The following is a 21,152-nucleotide window of genomic DNA, read 5'->3' on the forward strand; positions in this document are numbered from 1 at the left end:
CCTTTTAACTTTAAGACTTTTAAAAATATCAAAAGAAGTTTTAAAGGATTTATTGTTTAAGTCCCATATATCTTTAATTTTTTTTATTCCACTGGAGGCAAAGTTTGCATAATATAATGCATGTCCCTTGAACTTAAAATTTACAATTGCCGAAAATATTTTCTTCTAAAAGGTCCTCTTTCGTGACCGATTTTCGGATTTTCTGTAAGTCGGTCCAGGAAATTAAGAGTTCTTTATAATATTTGGACATTTGTATTTGCCTAAAACATGTAGTGTCCGAACAAGAACATATAAAAAAATCTGTATCATATTTTTCGTCTAGTGACGTTAACCAGTATTTTCCTATTGCATTACATTTTTGTGTTTTTGAGTTGACAATACTGTACATACTTTTCACTTGTTTTGATTTAATAAAGTCTCTTAAGTTTATCATTCCTATCCCCCCTTTTTCTTTCGGTAAACAGCACACTGTTCTAGCGATTTGGTTTGTTTTCCCATCCCATATAAAGGACCATATAATATTATTTATTTGTTTTTCGTATATATCCGGGATACCTCTCATTTCAATTTCGTATCCAATGACGGACAGTACAAAGGATTTAATAATTAAAACTTTTCCCGTAAATGTGAGATCTCTTAATTTCCAAACTTCCATACAGCTTTTTATTTTATTTATTTTTTCTAACCAAATTTGATCTAAGTCCACCCCGTATCCATGTAGTACCCCTAGTGCTTTCACAGGACGCTTAGACTATTTAATTTTGTTAAATTTTGGTTTTTTATTTCCCCACTTGACTAAATACATGCCAACAGTCTTATCCATATTCATTTTAGCCCCCGAAGCATTTTCGTACAGTTTTAAAGTTTTAAATGTTTCTTCGATAGACTCCTCGCTTTTATTAAAGAGTTGAGTATCGTCAGCAAACATATTTAGCTTTGTTTCAATAAAGTCCCCAGTTCTAGTAGGACGTTTTATTCCTTTTATATTAGGGTTGTTTCTAATTGATGCTGCAAGTGGTTCTGCTTGCAGGATATATAACATCGGGGCTATTGGGCATCCTTGACGAATTGAACGGGTTATGCCTACGAATCTAGACGTAAACCCATTCGTATGAATGCACGTCTTAGCGTTAATGAAAAGCATTTTGACCCAACTCCTGAATTTTTCCCCAAACCCAAATTTTAATAAGCAAAAATCGATCCATTCCCATTCCGCCCTATCAAATGCTTTTTGTTGATCTAAAAATAATATCGCACCCTCCTCATCTTCTAACTAACAAAAATCTATAACATCTTGTAATAATCTATTGCCTTGAAAAATGTTGCGCCCTTTGACAAACCCTTTATGATCGAAATCAATTATTTGCGGTAATACATTTTTTAACCTTTCCGCGAGTACTTTTGAAATAATTTTATAATCCGTGTTCAAAAGCGTTATAGGACGCCAATTTTTGATGTCTTCTCTCTCCCCAGACTTAAACATAAGCGTTATCATACCTCTGTGTTGGGATTCACAGAGTAAATTGTTGTCAAAAATTTCTTCAATAACCGCCCCGAAGTCGTCGCTTATCAAATACCAATACGTTTTGTAAAATTCATTCACAATTCCGTCTTCCCCCGGGGATTTATCAAGTTTCAAAATTTTAACGGCCTTATTTATTTCATCTAAAGATATTTCCATTTCACACATTTTTTTATTTTCCTCACTTAGTTTATGATCTATATTTTGTAATAGATTTTCTGCAGCATCCCTATCTCACCCCTCGGATGTAAATAATTGATTGTAAAAAGACACTTGTTCTTCTAGGATAGATTCTATATCGTCCTTATACCTTCCGTCTGAACCTTTTATTCTAGTATATAATTTTTCAGCACCCCTCTTTTTTTCGAGTTTAAAGAAGTACCCTGTTGATTTTTCGCCTTTCTCGTACCAGTTAACCTTAGACCTAATTCTGGCTGCCTCAGCTTTTTGGGCATAATAATCTTTAATTTTTACTTTCAAATTATCTAATTCGTTTTCATTTTTGATAGGATGGGTTCCCGTACACGTCATATTTATCTAACTTTTTTTCCCACTCCCTTACTTGTTTTTCTGTTATGTTTAATTGCTTTGCAACTTCTATGGTTATACTTTTTATCCTTATCTTAGTTTCCTCCCACCATTCTAGATTATTTTCGAACTGATTTTTTTTTAATTTCCAGTTCCCCCAAAAGCTTTCGAACGTATTTCTAAATAAATCCGATTAAATAACTGATGAGTTCATCTTCCACGTTCCGGGACCACGATCTGGTTCATTTGTTTTTAATTTCATGAACACACCATCATGGTCACTGAACGGAAAATAAACTAGTTTTACCTGTTGTGATTTATTTTGAAGCTCACTACTTATAAATATATAATCAATTCGTGACCTTGAATTACCCCGGAAAAAAGTATATTGTTTTTCTTTAGGGTATCGCTTTCTCCACACGTCTATTAACTCATTATGTTCAACAAAAGTTTTTAATTCATGTGATCCTATGTCGTCTCGTACAGTCACTGGTTTTCGATCAAAATTTTTAATAAGCGCACAATTAAAATCTCCAAGAACGATATTTCTATTATTGTTATCAATAATTATGTCTTTTTCAAAAAATGATTTTCTGTCACCCGCTAGATTAGGAGCATAAACATTGTAAATAAAAATCCCGTTATTACCTGGGGTTTTAACATGCACAGAAATTGTTCTACCAATACTATCCCGTCCGGTTTCAGTAATTTCAAATTTAAATTTTTCAGAGAAAAGAATAGCTACCCCTTTTGAATTACTTGATCCATGATTCCAAAAACTCTCCCCCTTCCATTCATTTTTCCATTTCGTTTCGACATCGCTAGAGCTATGTGTTTCTTGTAAGCATATTACATAAATGTTTTTCTTTTTACACCAATGTAAATGCCGTTTTTTATTGTCTACCATACCATTGACATTTAAACTAACAATAGATATCGACATAATACAAAGTTATATAGTGAAATAATGCTTTCTTATGTTCATTCATTTTACGTGCTATATAATATATATTTATAAAATAATATTTAAACACAAATATATGAATAGAAAGTCTCAACAAATTTACAATCGTAATATTCTTTTCTTACATATGACACCGTCACAGTTGACTGGGGTGAGCATACACCCGTAACCGTTGTTTTCAACTATAATTAAGTAAACCACTTTATTCTTTTTTCCAATTTGTGAACTAGGCCGAAGCCCGCATGGGTTTCTAAAAATAATCATGAAAATTTTGTTTTCTTCGATCAAAAAGGAAAATAAACATGTTGTATACTTTACTTTTTCATGTTTTTGACAACATATTTGCAGTTTCATCGTGTAGTTAACGTTGGTGAACATACACAAGTTACAACAATTCATTGAAATATTAATAAATTTTTACATTAAAGGGTCGTAGTTCATGACATAGCCCACGTGTGTCCATGTAAATAATAATTAACATAGGAATTTTACAAACTGTTTAAAAATAGCATTGATTTGAAAGTTATTGACAAACTTGAATTATACAGATGCATTATAGCAATTTAGATTTTGGCAACAATAAAAAAATCATGTATATATTGTGAATAGTTAGTTAATATGATTTGGGCATCTTGGTAACTTGCTTCTCGCTTGAGCCAGGAGTGGAACTAGAACTTCGAATACGTTTTTTACTCGGGGTTCCATAATCACCTTCACACTCTGAATTTATAAAGTCCTCAAAAATATTTTCCATCAATTCTGTACCGGATTTGCTGACATGAACCCCACTTGGGTCATTCAAGTCAAACAGTGTACGGAACGGTGTTTTGTTTGGAGCAAATTCGTCCAAAGGATCAATATATTTTAGCACTTGACTTTTCACACAGAGTTTTTGTGTAAAGCTATTTACATACCTCGCTGCTGTATTTAATGCTTGTATAGAGCTGTCCTTGCCTCTTCTGGGTAGAATTCTGTAGATACCAATGCGTGCATTTGGGTATTTGGTTTTTAGTTTATCTATGCATGTACTAAGGTTTGCCGTTATTTGCTCGGTGTCACTTCAGTGCTTACTGATGTCATTTGTCCCTAATGATAAAATCACATTAGTAACATAGTCAGAATTTACTATACTGTGAGATTCACAAACAAGTTTATCGATTTGATCAAGGGTGGTGACTGATACCGCTATATTATTAATACTTGGGTCCTCAATTCTAATGCGACTGCAATTTGATGCACCAAATATTACTGTCTGAGGGATTGGGAGGGTATCGTTTTTTTGTTCAAACACAGTTTCAGTTGTTTTGTTTAATTCAACAATTAATTCTTCTGAGTTGTTTTCCTCAGTAAACGAGTCGTTTTTATTGGCGTCTCTGCCTTCCTGAATGTCGTGTACATATTCGCCATACATTTCTTTGTCATCAGGATGACAATCCCTTTGTATATGACCTTCTTTCCCGCACCGATAACATAGTTTTTCGGAGTGGGGACAATCTTTTATTGTGTGTGTGGTACTATTACATCTATAGCATTTGCGTGCCGCTTGATTTTGACGGGAGGGTTTTAATGTGTTATTCATAATGCTCGTTTGAATGAGTATAAAAAATAATATGTTTAAAATAATTAATTTCTCATTTAAAAAACAATCACTTCTTGGCAATGACCTCGGTGATGAAGTTTGATCGCTATATACTGTGTATCTAAGTGTATCTATTTATCTTTAAATGAAATATTATTTTTAAATAAATGCGTATAGCTTGTTGATGACTACAACGACATCAGAGTAAATGTTAGTAAAAGAAATGTACATAGTTAATATAGGACAGACATGCTTGTGTTATCTGAGCTGTGCTCACAACGAAACCATGAAAGTCTATAGAGCGATAAAACGAAAAATAAATCTCAATAAGACTGTTACTATTGCAAGACAAATGAGGTACGTCCGTGAATTTCTACAATAGCCTTAGGTTTTGGAAAATTTCATTGCTTTCACTTAAAATTTCCAACTAAAACATTCAAGAATCGATCTTACAGTCTAAACTACATAACATTCGATAAACTAACATGCTAAAGAGATTCGCACCGTTATTTTTTTACCCAAATATCCTTTGTTATGTATATTTTACAGCTGGACCACTGTGGCGATCATTGTCGTCGCTGCCACGAACCTCTAATGTTAGATCATCATCAACGTCTACCCTGCTACTGCATTTCCCAAACCTGTGCCGATAGAATTGGTGAGAAACTATTTTTGTTTAAACAAAAGCGTGTCAGTTACACCTTTGTGTTTTTCATATTCTTTCTTTCAAAATTATTCTTTATATAAACAATCTTCGGTCGAGCTGCTCATGAATTAATGTAAGTATACCTGAAACACGTGGTGTGAATCATGAATAAATATATCGTAATATTCAAAATTTTAATTAGAGTACATACAATCGAGGTACCTTACCTTTTTTTATTCTCTTCATAAAACTTACAAATATCAACAAATTACAGAATCTATGTGTTTTTCTTATTCTAAGCCTAAATACATCAACACACAATTTCAGTCTAGGTATCTATGATAAGTTTATTCACAATCAATGGGTCAATGTCACTGCTGGTTGAGATTTTATTCACCAGCCAAGTAGTCAACACTTCTGTTCAGTATTTCTGAGTATTTACTATTTTGTGTTTACATGCATTATCATTGATATGGTCATAATTATAAATTAACTGTTTACAAATCTTACCATTACAACAACATTATTATATATTTCCAAATAAAAATCCTTATTTCATATGATCAGGGTCTTTATCTAAATTAAAGCCATATCGACAGTGCCTCAAACATTTTGCGAGGTACACGAAATTGACAATAAATCAATGGTAGTAGTTTTTTCAGTACGAAAGGTTATTCTTTCGCCGAAATTTACTAGAACGATACCAAATTTCAGGGTAACACCAGCGATAGGTTTTTTGGCAGTATCAATACTTTCCTGCGCATAAAGGAAAAGACTGAAATATAAAAAAGTCGTAATTATTGCTACGTAAGAACATTATAATATAAGTGTGATGAATTTAAAAATGCAAAACTGTACATAACAGATGTACAAAGATATAACAGATATCTTAAACCACTGCCAAATAATTATCAAAGGTACCAGGATTATAATTTGATACGCCATACGCGCGTTTCGTCTACATAAGACTCATCAGTGACACTCATACCGTTGTATAGCAAACATATCATTTTCTAACAGGTAATGTTATCACACACTTTCGAACAGACTATGAATGCCCTATTGCAGAACAGATACAGACAAATCTACTATAGAACGTTACATTAAGCTTATAAATCGATTTGTTATGTGCTTTGAAAAATTTGTTCTGTTTGAAAGCACTTGATAAGTTTCATTGATCAGTTATATAAATAAATATTTTTATTATCTTGGACCTGAGCGCATTTTACAATCCCTGTTATTTTCGTAATACATTTGTGGTATCTTGTTTTTATGGACTTTTTTTACCAGAAATACCTACTGTAACAACACCCGTGCCTACAACATCTGTTCCGGTTTTACGTATGTATATGCTATATTTGTTTGAGTCAGTTTGTCTTTTTTGTATATTTCATTTTTTTATATATGGTTATGTCATTTATTTGACTGAAAATGTATACGTTAATGAGACAGATTCCATAAAAACTACAACTAACGCTGCACTTTATCGACTTTTGTTATTAATTAGAATATGGTGTAGTCTGTTAAATTTGTATATAAAAATTGAAATAACAAAAATACCGAACTCCGTTAAAAATTCTTACTGAACTCTATAAGCAAAATGTGGCACTTAATAGCCTTAGATAATGGCCACTTGGAGGTTTTTGTTTAGTTTATTTACCTGTAACAAGTCAGGAATATGACAGTTCTTGTCCATTCGTTTTTGATGCGTTTTGTTATTTGATTTTGCCATGTAATTATGGACTTTCCGAATTGATTTTCCTCTGAGTTCAGTTTTTTTTTATGATTTTACTTTTTAGGTTGAAATTAGTAACCCCAAAATTTAGATAATTTCAGTTTAGTAACTTATAATTTTAATTTAACATCATTTGTGACGTTCATTTTGATTGGATTACGTCACTAATGGACATCGAATGACAATTGATGATTTGAAAACGTAATCGCAAGCTCAGACGATATATGATAGATTTTAAATACCTGTTTAATGTTTTTTCTGTTAGTTTCAATAGAAAGGAGTTACAGATATTGTATTTTATGCTCCGATGGCATCAATTGGTGATTTGTTATCGGAAAACACGTTTACTGTCGACGCTAACGGGACGCCAGTAAACTTAATTTGCAACCATCAAATACCAATTGATGCCGTCAGAGCTTAGAGTACATCCTAATTCTTTGTATGAATTCATGTAATATTTGAAAAATAAGAAAAAGCGGTATGATGAGTAAACATCGTTTATCAAAGAAAATGCATTAATCATAACTAGAAAATCTAATTCATTAAATTTTACACATTATACACATACATATTGTAAAATAGTATTTCACATTTTACCGGTTTTTTTGGCAATATAAGTATGTTCACTAGAATTGTACTTGACTTGTGGTTTTCTCAACTTGTTGTTTAAAGGTTGTATGTTTGTAAATGACGCCAAATCTACAAAGCTATTTAAATATAGTTCATTAAATCCATTTCATGTTTGATTGATATTTTAATCATCAAGATCATTTAATTACACTAATATGTTAACTTTTAAATTTTAGAACAATTAGTTCCGTACACCTGTGTAGCAGCAAACTGCAGTAAATATGAGGTAATTATTTATTACAAATTTGATATGTTGATTGAGGTAAGGTTGATGTACGGAATGGGCTATAGAATGGTGAATACTAAAAACCCTTTGGTCTTAAACCAGGTTGTAATCATTAATTGACGCTTCATAGATTTAAACTTAATTCAACGAATCAGAATTTAAGTATGTTTAACGAATCATAATTTAGATTTTTCAAATCAGTTCAATAAGTGTTTGGTTATGTTTTTCCAAGCACCATTTTACTATTATATCATGAATCCATGGCGTCAAATAACGTTTGATAATCAGGATTAAAAGACGTATTTAGACTAGTCCTTAAACATGGCAGTTATTTTGCATTCTCATCGATTTTACAACACGCATCGTGACGATTTTGGATGAACAAAAATACTTTACAAAGAAATAAGTAATGCATAGGGAGGAGTTAATAAATTCTTGAACTGTAGAAGTTATAGTTCTTTTAATTTCTTCGTTGTCTTTCGATCCTTACTTCAAAAATAATAAGCTGTATTATCTTTGTTTTCTAAGCCTTAAGTGATAAATACTTCAAGCTATATTTACATAAAATAATTGCAAATAAAACTTTCATTTAGTACTTTATTTGTTATAAGACAATAAAAGAACAATATGGTTTGTCGTTTTTGTACCAGACAAAAAAAGTGTTTGTCGTGTTCAAGAACCAGTTGGTTATGAGTGCATATGTCGAACAATTAGTTTCCTTTATTTCATTGTTACAAATGGGTTTTGAATTATCGTTCAAAACTGTTCGTTTTCACAAGATTGATTTACGATCATAATTTGGTTTCAGCCATTCTGTCAGTTATTCGAGGCAAACAACAATGTAGAAGGACGATGCATGGTATTTCAGGTAGGTATTCTCAATAGTTTAACTAGACATTTATAATTGTTCGTTTATTTAACAATCGAATGCTTCAACTTGTACGATTCGCTCGTGTATGTAACAACGTGTTAGATTTTAGCAAGAGAAATTTATGTATTACTGAAACATTATAACACCAGGGTTTTCGATATCATAAACTGGTCAAAACATTTACTAAATTTTATCACCGGTATAAGGGAATAATTCGTAAATATAACTCAACATGCAGACATCTTTTACGTTCTGGTATTTCACAATTTTTTATGGTAATATTCTTAAGAAAACACAAATGTCAGTAATGTTAGTATTTACCTCAAAAGCTTACAACACTTTTTAGCAGACTTATCAAGAAGGGATATAGTTACGATACTGTTGTCAGGTCATTGCATATTTTGGCTTTAATATTGATTCACTCATAGGGCCTTTGCATCGGAACAAAACTCATTTATTAAAAAAAAAGTTGTTGGCATAACACGGGTTATGTTGTTCTCATATATTTTATGATAGTATGATACTAAAGCAGTAATGGTAGGGATTGTGCCTGATATGTATATGATCAAGACATAATCATTCAATTAGTTTAACAGAGGTCTGGAGCTGGCATGTTAGTTAACTGCTAGAAGCCTGTTGTTGTTTATGTATAATTGTCATTTTATTCATTTTCTTTTGTTACATCTTGTGATATCGGACTCGGACTTCTCTTGAACTGAATTTTAATGTGCGTATTGTTATGCGTTTACTTTTCTACATTGGCAAGAGGTATAGGGGGAGGGTTGAGGTCTCATAAACATATTTAACCCCGCCGCAATTTTGCGCCTGTCCAAAGTCAGGAGCCTCTGGCCTTTGTTAGTCTTGTATGATTTTTTAATTTTAGTTTCTTGTGTATAATTCGGAGTTCTGGGCCAGCTGAAGGACATCTACAGTTGCGTGAATTCCCGCTACATTGAAGACCCATTGGTGGCCTTCGGCTGTTGTCTGTTCTATGGTCGGGTTGTTGTCGCTTTGACATATTTACCATTTCTTCTGTCAATTTTATTCTTTTTATAAATTCATTTAAGTTTAAAAGCGGTGATCGAAGTATAATTTTAATTAAGCGCGGAAGCGCTTTATTTTAAAACTGTACCAAGGTCAACGCTTTTGCAAACTTATGACATTATTGAAATAATAAAATTGAGAAAGCCATCAATCGGTCTCCAATGCAGCGAGAAACTTTTGCACCCAGAGGAGTCCTTCAGCGGGCCCCTAAACAAATATGTATACTCGTTCAGTGATAATGGACGTCATACTACACTCCGAATTTTACACAAAAACTAAAATTAAGAATCATACAAGACTAGGAAAGACAAAGGACTCCTGAATTAGGACAGGCGCAAACATGAATCGGGATGAAACATGTTTTTTTTTAAATCTCAACCCTCTAGCAAACGAAGAAAACCCGAAACACAACAATATGCACCGTAAAACGCAGTTGAAGAGAAGTCCGAGTCCGATGTCAGAATAGGTAACAAAAAAAACCTAAACAAAATGACAATATTTCATAATTTAAATGAATGGCATGACGTCTAGCATACATGACGACATACGTTTCAAGATAAAATTTACATGTCAATAAAAGAAAACTTGGTACACAGCTACTTTTGCATAGGTACTATTTCTGTACTAGAAATTTGTAGTACTGGAAATCTACTTTTAATATTCAGTACTATTGTGTTACTCTATAATTATTGTAATGTGTAGGTACCTGTATTTTACAGTACTTAACTTGTACTTGAAATTTAGGTACTACAGATTTTTGGTTACTACCGTAACACTTTAAGCATTATGAAAGTTTTTCTATTATAATTTCAAATCTCTTAAAAATAAGATTTTCAAACATGGAATATGTATTATTTCTGTGTACCAAAATATTTAGTACACATCAAGTACTGTAAAATACAAGTACCTAACTATTACAATAGTTTTAAAGTAAAGAAATGGTACTAAATATTAAAAGTGGATTTCCAGTACTGCATTTTTTTAGTACAGAAATAGTACCTATGCAAAAGTAGCTGTGTACCAATTTTTCTTTTATTGACATGTAAATTTTATCTTGAAACGTATGTCGTCATGTATGCTAGACGTCATGCCATTCATTTAAATTTTGAAATGAAGAATGATGCGAGATTGCAGTTAGCCGATCAAAATAACATATACTAAAGTAATAATGAAACATTCATCTAGTCTAATTATATATCAAAACATGTACGTAATAAAATTTGTATACATCCATCTGATTAAAACTGTCATTGTGTCAAATTAAACACTATAGAATCATGAAAAAGCTCACTTTTAAGTTTGAATTTGCTATGAAGCTACATGCAAGATCTCATTCGCTGCGATATAGCATTTTTTTTGTGATAATGCGGCGTATACCAAACAACAATCAATCAATGTAAACTGTTATGATTAGTGATGCTAATTTCGTGGAAGCCCTTTAAATGAACAAGATGAAAAATAAAAAAATAAAATTTAAAATAACTTGAGCCCTATATCCTTTAACTCTACTTTCCGCTATATAGATGATGTTCTCTCACTTAACAATTAAAAAATTGGTGACTATGTTGCACGTTTCTATCCCATCGAACTAGAGATAAAGGATACTACAAATACAGTAAAGTCAGCCTCATATCTTGACTTACATATAGAAATTAACAATGAGGGCCGGTTGAAAACAGAACTTTACCACAAAAGAGATGATTTCAGTTTTCCAATTGTGAAATTTTCATTTAAAAGTAGCAACATTCCAGCAGCACTTGCATACGGGGTATTTGTCTCCCAATTGATATGATATTCCCGTACTTGCATTTCCTATCATGATATTCTTGATAGAGGGTTGCTTACAAGAAAGATTGAAAACCAAGAGTTACAAATGGTGAAGTTGAAATCATCCAATCGTAAGTTATACGATTGGATCACGAGTTAGTCGACCATTATGGAATAACCGTTTCACAAATGATATCGGTATGTTCCCTACGTCGTAACTAAAATGCCCTTCCCTTCATGAATGTGACCTACCAAACAAAACTATTTACCGGACATAAGCAACACGACGGTTGCCGCTTGTGGAGCAGGATCTGCTCAACCTTCCGGAGCACCTGATATCACCCCTACTTTTTGATAGGGTTCGTGTTGCTTATTCTTTAGTTTTCTAGGTTGTGTCATGTGTACTTTTGTTTGTCTGTTTGTCTTTTTCATTTTTAGCCTTGGTGTTTTCAGTTTATTTTTTATTTATAAGTTTGACTGTCCCTCTGGTATCTCTCGGCCCTCTTTCAGAACAAATTTTGTTTAAAAAAATATTGTAACCTAAAAAATATGACTTCTTTCTTTTTAAGCCAAAAAAAAAGTCCTATAATTCAATTGAGTTTGCATATGATAAAAAGAGACCTATAATCAATTAAATGCAAGACAAGCTTCAGCAAATACAACAAATACATAGGGAAAAGTCAAATAAAAAAACAAAAACGATCTCTGAGGAAAATTCAAAACGGAAAGACCGTAATCAAATGTCAAAATCAAAGAATAAAAACACATCAAACGAATGGACAACGACTGTCATATTTGTGACTTAGTACCGGCTTTTAAAATGTAGAAAATGGTGTATTAAACCTGGTTTTATATCGATAAACCTTCCACTGTTATGACAGTCGCGTCGAATTCCATTAGGAAACTACTAAATTTGTAAACCCATATAACAAGATTTTTAAAAAAATCGGTGGTCCAGAAATAATCAGTTATTAGGACCGGTGTTTTTCTAGTATGAAATTTAGCGATAAGTCTCATTTGATGACAGTCTGTTATGGTAAGAAACCACCTTTTAACTGTAGACAAAAACCACATGTCAATTATAAATGTATTATACACAAAAACTCATGTTTACCATAAAATTTATACAACTTGGAATATCAACTTAACCATTTAACTGTTGAAATATCAGTCCGATCTTTTATCCTTTTTTTCTGGAAGTATTCCATGTACTGTAGCAAAAATGTCCAATAATTTCACCATCTAGTTTGCAGCAGAAAACGTAAATATAAGTTTCAATCAACGAACTCCAGGAATTTTCTGCAAATCAAACCAGTTTAACCATGTCTGGTTTCTGATTTGTTTGTTTCACGGTATACATGGCTATAAGGGAAACCTAAAGATTACTATTGAAGGAAAATGTATAGAAAACGATAGAAAAGAAACTTGTAAAACACAAAGAAAGTTAAATTAACACATCATATATTACAATCATTCTGGAATCATTATGTAGGTCAGCTAAAAAGTTTTTATGACATGTTTTCCGTCGGTATCTTTGATAGTTACAGTGATTTCTGAACTTTACAAAAATTGTCAACACAAAACGAATTAGGCCAAGATGAAAACACATGATAATTAAAATATCAAAACAAGTCACCAACAAGTTTGGAGGAATGGAGTATTGCTACGACAGATGAAACATACTAGATTACAAAGCACCATCGATAACGTTTTATTGACGGGGTTTCTTAAACTTATTGAACTATGCGATACAAAAACAAACCTTTGCTCAAAATCTATTTTGTAAGTATCATCTAAACATCAAGGGAAACAGTATAGAAAATAAATTAAATATCGTATTAATTGGATAAAAACGCTTTATGCATTACTTGAATTGATTTCATACTACATGTAACTCGGACAGTTCACCAACACTTTGCAAATAACAGAATATTCTGTCGATCGGAAAGATTATACTCACCCGACCCACATTGTAGACTTTTGACAATATAAAAAAGAAGATGTGGTATGAGTGCCAATGAGACAACTATCCATAAAACAACAAAATGACACAAACATAAACATTTATAGGACACCGTACGGCCTTCAACAATGAGCAAAGCCCATACCGGATATGATCAGCTTTAAAAGGCCCCGACAAGACAATGTAAAACAATTCAAACGAGAAAGCTAACGACTTTATTTATGTAAAAAAAAAATGAACGAAAAACAAATATGTAACACATGAACAAACGACAACCACTGAATTACAGGCTCCCGACTTGGGACAGGCACAAACATAATACTGTGGCGGGTTAAACATGTTAGCGGGATCCCAACCCTCCCCCTAACCTGGGACAGTGGTATAACAGTACAACATAAGAAACGAACTATAAAAATCAGTTGAGAAAGACTTAACTCATCAGATAGACAAAAAATAAAAGTGGACGTGGCCGGGTACTTATACATCCGGAAACAAAAAGACACGATGAACAGATATGAGAGTACTCGCACTTATCTGACATCTAGTTCAAGCCACTAACAACTAATAAAAAAATCATGTCTCTAAGACTACAGTCAAGATATACACAAATTAGAAATTGTGAATGCTTTATTCCAAATTCGTACGGATAGCTGCAATATAAACCTGGATTGATCTTTAAAACATGCAGTGGTAACACAATTTCTATTTACACAAATGTAAATCAAAGGATTATAGTACAAGAACAGAATGGTCGCAGAAGACCATCGATTTATAAAAACCCATTTAACAGCACAATTAGACTCCTAGAACAGATTTCTGGACTTTACTTCCTTACAAACATTGTTTGCTGTTGAAATTGCAAGAGATTCCTCTAATTCAATTTACCTCTATCTAACTTTTGGTTTGTCTTTCAAATATGCGTTTTTGATAAATGTATATGATCCCCGATATTTATTTATTGTCTCTGCTCATTTAATCGTAGATTTAAAACATTTAATTCAGGTTGGGCAATTGTGTAGTCCTGTCAATGATTTATCAGTACATGGTGGGTGTTACTGTTCCGACTCAAAATGTGTATCAAATGCAAGTACGTATAATATGTATAATGGATAAAAGTTAGTTTAACGTGGGATAATGTTATATATTAGTATGTAAGCGTCCTTTGTATATTTCATTTCAATCAATACTGAGCTACGTGCGCTGACCTTTCAATGTCTTTTGTCTTTTATTCATTCAATATTGCCCATTATGAACAGAAAAGCATATTAATGCACATGTTTCTTCAAGAGCTGAAATATAAAGGAAACATATCGAATATAGAAATTTCGCTAATCAGTAAAATCGTTTATTTTCTTTTCAAAAATGCTTGCCGATTTTTCTATTTATATTTGCTTGTTCCGTTGAATAAAAATACATTTTTTCCAACTTTTGATGTTTTATATAAGTGGGCAATTTTACTCTTACCGATTTTTTAATTGCACCGTTTCCTCAAGTCCAACAAAAACTACTAATTTAAATGAAGATCAATTATATGATAATTTTTACAAATTTACTATTTGTAAAGGTTTGCAAAAATTATTCTAAATACTAAGGATTAGCTTATCTCATGGAAAGATAATCTTATCCGCAATGCTTTAGAATTTTGGGTCATCAATGCTCTTCAACTTTGTACTTGTTTGTCTTTCTTTTACTTCTTTTAACTGTGCGTCACTGTAGACGAAACGCACTTCTGCTGTATTAAATTATAAGCCTAGTACCTGATTTATTTGTGTATTTCTCTGTCCTGAATGTTCTTGCATTTATTTGACGTCCTATTATGTAATATCGTTACTTTAGTATTATTTTCAACATTCCATAAAAGCGAGAGGTTAGACCAGCCGCAAAACCAGGTTCAACTCACCATTTTTTCTTAAAATGTCCTGTACCAAGTCATGAAAATGGCAGTTGTTATCTTTTAGTTTTTTTTCTCTGTGTGTTGCATTGTCGTTTTGGTTTTTTGTTGCTCTTCAGTGTTGCTGTTGTTTCACTGCCTTCCTCTTCTAGTTGAGATGTTTATCTCAGTTTTAATTTGTTACCTGGATTTGTTTTCTCTTAATTGAGTTATGACTTTTCGAACAGTGGTTTACTACGATTGCCTTTATTTTTATTATAAATTGTATCCTGTTGGCAACACCAGCAATACATAAGGATTGAATGCATGTTATAAGAAATTTGAAAGGGATCATGTTACTTATGTTATATTTCTATTCTATGTCTTTTTTACAATATTCGATTTTCTCAGGGTTTAACGTTGATAGCAATTGTATGATAATCCCAATATATATTCTTCGAAAATATACAAGAGAATAGTTCATTAATATTTCTTTTCTATTGGAAAATGCTACTGTAGTTTTATTAGTTAAAAAGGGCTGTGCATGCTATTGATGTCATCTTTAAATTGACGTTTTGTGATTTTTATTTGTTCCAACTTTGTTTGGTCTCAAGCTGATGTATTAACGTGTGCTATTAGATATTCTCATGAAAAACTACACATATTTGTGCATTTCTTTTCATAAAAATAAAAACATATCGTGTTTTAAGTAAGAAAACAAAAATGATATACGAAAATTTTCGAAAATAAGTTGACATTAGATCTTTTATTACAATTTATACTAAAAAAAAACTTTTTTAACAATTCCTTTTAATAAATATATTAAGGTGTTGTATGAATGCCAATGAGACAACTCTCGCATACAAGTCGTAGTTTGCAAGCGTAAACCATTATAGGTTAAAGTACGATCTTCAACACAGAGTTTTGGTTCACACCGGACAACAAGCTATAAAAAAAAACCAAAAATGACATGTGTAAAACTTCTGACATGGGTCAGATCTTTGTAAAATAAGCGACGAGAAACACGTATGAACAACATCATCAAACGACAACTACTAAACACCAGATTATTGACACAAGACAGGTGCATAGTATTCAGTTCATATATGAAGGACTCATTCTATGGCAAGTTCCAAATCAATGGAGGATTTCAAATCTATCGAAGATTTCAAATCTTTGGAAGATTTCAAATCTTTGGAAGATTTCAAATCTATGGAAGATTTCAAATTTCAAATCTATGGAAGATTTCAAATCTATGGAAGATTTCAAATCTATAGAAGATTTCAAATCTATATGGAACATTTCAAATATATGGAAGATTCCAAATCTATGGCAGATATGACGTTACAAACGTCAAACAAATCAAATCTATGGTAGATTTGTGTTTTCTCAAATTCTATAGCACATTTAGGACTAAAGTAATTTTCTGGGGGGAAATAGTAAAACATAACGTCACAATTGAATATCAATAACACCATATAAATCGTTGCCGACTGCAGCAAAACTGTTGGCTCTCCAAACTTTCCGGAAATTCGGTGTTTAAAATACTCAGGAAAACACTTTCCGCTTTCCCTCTCGAACAATTTGCCGATGGTAAAAAGGATGATGTGATAGTTTATCCATAGGTGGAACAATAACTCTATGATTTTAAGTCAGAATCTAGAAAGAGACAGCTATTTGAAGTAGTGGATTTTTTTTTGAATGGAGTCATAGTAATAGTAAATATTTTAGCTCTACGACTGGCAAACTATTATAAGTGAGAAAATGAAATTACATGATAAATAAACTCATCATAGATACCAGGACTAAATTTAGAATATACGCCAGATGCGCGTTTCGTCTTCAAAAGACTCATCATTGACGTTCGAATACAAAAAAGTTAGAAAAAAAAGCCAAATAAATTACGAAGTTGAAGAGCATTGAGGACCACAATTTCCAAACATTTTGCCAAATACAGCTACGGTTATCTATGCCTGAAGTCGAACAGCCTTAGTATTTCATAATATTCAAAAATTTGTAAACAATTTCCACCTTGACTTTTAAAAATCGTCAACAAATAAAAAAAAGATTGATTAACGCTGAAATAAAAATATCAAAAAAAATCCTTTCTTGTTACTTAAAGGACTTTCATTTTTTCTAGTTGTTTTGTGAAATGGAAAGATTTGGCGAAATATACCAGAGTGACAGTTAAACTCATAAATCTAAAATAAACCGACAACGTTAAGGCTGAAAAAGAAAAAGACAAACACACAAACAATAGTACAAATGCAACAACATAGAAAATTAAAGACTAAGCAACACGAACCCCACCAAAAACTGCGGTGATCTCAAGTGCTCCGAAAGAATACGACAAGTAAGGGATTTAATATGTACTGCTTTGTTCTACATTTTCGCAAAATCTGCAATAAATTTGACAACAACAAAAATCTACCAGAGATTGGGAAATTACAGAATTTGCCATTGATAAGGAATTTTAAAAATCAGACATAGCTTTGGGATGGCATTGCGTCATAGTAACAATATATTTGAAAACTGCCATATATCTGGAACCCACCATAGATATAAGTCTTCTATATATATATGTATATACATGAACGAGTCTAAATTGAAAACTACGTTCAAACCTATGACTGCGTTGGATAAAAACCGCAATTTTTATACGAACAAATTTCGTTGTAGAAGTGTCTAAAAACAGCACAAACAACATTTTCCAAAAGACCAAAAGAGTGAAAAAGTATATTCAAACAAAACGCATTTGACTAACAGGTCGAACAACTGATGTTTTTTAACCCTGCTGACTGCCATTGTCGATTGCCAAATAAAATTGATCACAAGATGTAACAAAATGGATTCTCATATAAATTTAAAACGTCAGAGAAAGAAAAAAAATTGTTAACTTGTGGACAGGATGTTGTGCAGCAAACATTTGGTGTCAATATTTCTTTAGTACACCATATCCGGATTTCGACAATAAATGTCTCTTCAGTGATGTAAGGGATCGAAACGGTATTTGGAAGGCCATATAAAAAGTACCCTCATTTTTAGAGAAAGTACCCTCATTTTTAGATTAACTCTTGAATTTTAAGAGTCAATATATAGGATGAACGGATCATATAAACCGGAGGGAAAATATGATACGTGCCCAAACAAAAAATATAAACAAGTCTAAATTGAAAACTACGTTCAAACCTATGACTGCGTTGGTAAAAACCGCAATGTATATATAATATTTAATGAATATTGCCATTGACGTAACCACAAGATAACAAAAAGTAAATATGCACATTAAATAAATCTAATTATTGATTGTTGAATTCGACTTTTGTAATTTGTAAAGGATTGTTTTACAGTAACAGACTACAACCAGAAGCATACGACTGCTGCCACATTAGGTATGTAGAAACTTTAAACACAACAGAAAATACAAAAAAACGATCATAAAAGTTAATTTTTAGTCTTGTACGATTCAAAATTTTAGTTTATTTAAATATCTTGGAGTTCATAAAAGCACATTGTCATATTCCTGACAGGGTATATATATTTTCGTATGTAGAAAAGGTTGGCTTTAACCTAGTTATACATCTAGCGTATTCTTTCATTTCTATGAAAGTCGCATACAATTCCATCATATTGACCAAGATGTGTAAACCAACATATATCCAATGGAATCCTTTTGTATAATATAAGTAAACACTTAACAGTCATAAGTATTTTTGTATGTGATTTCAACCAGGAAAAAACAATTGTAAACTTTAAATATTTTATTGTCATCATTATTCAAAATATGTTTATTTTAGGAATGTTAATGGTCATTTCTCCCTCCTCTACCATTCACTTCTCATAGAACCTTAAAAATACAGAAAAGTAAATAAATCATAAAGCTGGTAAATTGTTCAGCAGTTTGACTGTGCCTTTTCCTCAATTATAAGCTGATCATGAGTGAGGCTAGATAAAGTTGAACCTTTGTCTTTTATTTCAAGATGATTGTATTAGAGTTCACACGTCTGGCTTTGGAGACCTTCAAAAAATATTATTTTGTTTATTTATGTTTAATTTAAACATATGCCTAATGCCTAATTGGTTTAAGCTTTTTACGGGATCTGGTCTGAACGAAACAGACGTACAAATGATCTAAGTAATATTATATATTCATTTGAATATTGCCCAATCTATATTATTCAAAATGCTTACACATAAATTCATTGATGTAAAATTAAGAAGTAAAAATTGTATACTATGATCATTTGTATTTTTAGCACCAGGCTATATGTGTAACAAAGAGTTATGTCGTAGTGATGTAAGTATCTTGGATAATTCAAATTGTAAGGCATTGTATATGGCCGCTTTGCATGCGTCATAAACAATGTTTTCCCATAAAAATTGATGACAAACTGCCAAAATGTAGAAAAAAATGAATTTGATTATACGTTTGTTTTCGGAAATGGATTGATTTTATTTACGGCTGCGTTTAAGCGGTTTTTAAAATGTTCAAGTATCTAACTGTCAATATTTTATATGTTGTTTTATACGCCTGTCAAAATTTTGACGGGACGTGTATGGTATACAAATGTCCGATGTCCGTCCGTCCGTCCGTCCGTCCGTCCGTCCGTCTGTCTGTCCGGCGTAAACATGTCGCACCTTTACTTGAGAACGACTAATCCAAACTTCATGAAACTTAACATAGTTGTTTCTTATGATGGTCAAATGATCTGTATACTTTATGGTGAAAAAAAGATTAAAACTTACGGCACTTTGTAACTAAACCAGGGGTGTGTTGGTTTTTTATACATGTCGCGCCGTATCTCAAAAATAATTTATGATTATTGCTTAAATTTTTACACACGTCTTTGTTATAATAATCTAAAGATCTGTATACTTTTTGGTTTTGATTCAAAATTTTATTTTAGTGATGTTTAGTTGTAAAAAAAAGAGGGTTGGGGGTTTCACATGTCCCGTCATGTCTCAAGAACGAATATATGGTTATTGCTTAAAACTTGCTCAGAAACTATTTATAATTATTGCATAAAACTTGGGCGAATCATGCGCTCAGGACGCAGCTGTTTATTTTTACATTGAAAAAGTAAATTTATATCTCAATTGTTATTATTCTAGAAAAGCACATCCACATTTTACTCCCTTCAAATTGTTCTACTAAGATACTGCATGGAATAGGTAGAGCCTATCCATGATCTGTGAGAAAGTCATGTCAAGCAGATGAAATAACCATCTTGCTTCTACAGCGGAAAAAAAAATGAAATCGAAATATCATAGTATGCATATTTTGTTTTTAAAGTTCTTCAATGATGCTTTTTTTCTATCAAAGGTCGGTGGTTTTCTCCGGGCACTTCGGTATCCTCCACCTGTGAAACTGGCCGCAACGAAATATCCTGCATGTGGTGCTTACAAGTGGCGTTAAAAACCTTCAAACCTCAAATCAAATCACTGCTCTTTGCTAATGAATTTTAATATTTTGATATAACAACTACCAAAATACTATTTAAATGCACATATTGCATATATGTTATAGATAATTTAACTAACTGTGCTATCGTTTTAGGCGTACTGTCAGATTATGAATTATAACGGAGTGGCTACAAGCAGATGTATTGTTTTTAAGGTAAGTATGTTTCGATTACCTGTGTCCAATACCTTATATCAGTCCGGTAGCATAACAGCATGCAAACTAGTAGAACAAATAATATTATACTGGATAACACGACGCCCAGGATAAAAAGGTGTCAATCGGCTGTTGTCAAGGACACAACAACACCGATTTTATAAGGTGTCCCCATGATCATCTTAAATGA

At 32.2% G+C, this 21,152-nt stretch overlaps 1 long non-coding RNA gene across 1 annotated transcript; it reads left to right on the forward strand.

Annotated features, from left to right (window-relative positions):
* The first annotated feature begins 14,469 nt into the window (after window positions 1-14,469).
* LOC134705484 (uncharacterized) lies at window positions 14,470-19,642 on the forward strand. The gene is made up of 3 exons (XR_010105581.1): window positions 14,470-14,562; window positions 18,696-18,737; window positions 19,602-19,642. It is a non-coding gene; the product is annotated as an uncharacterized LOC134705484 (long non-coding RNA).
* Window positions 19,643-21,152: the final 1,510 nt, after the last annotated feature.

This window comes from Mytilus trossulus, chromosome 2 (genome assembly GCF_036588685.1).
Source record: "Mytilus trossulus isolate FHL-02 chromosome 2, PNRI_Mtr1.1.1.hap1, whole genome shotgun sequence".
Taxonomy (NCBI): Eukaryota; Metazoa; Mollusca; class Bivalvia; order Mytilida; family Mytilidae; genus Mytilus; species Mytilus trossulus.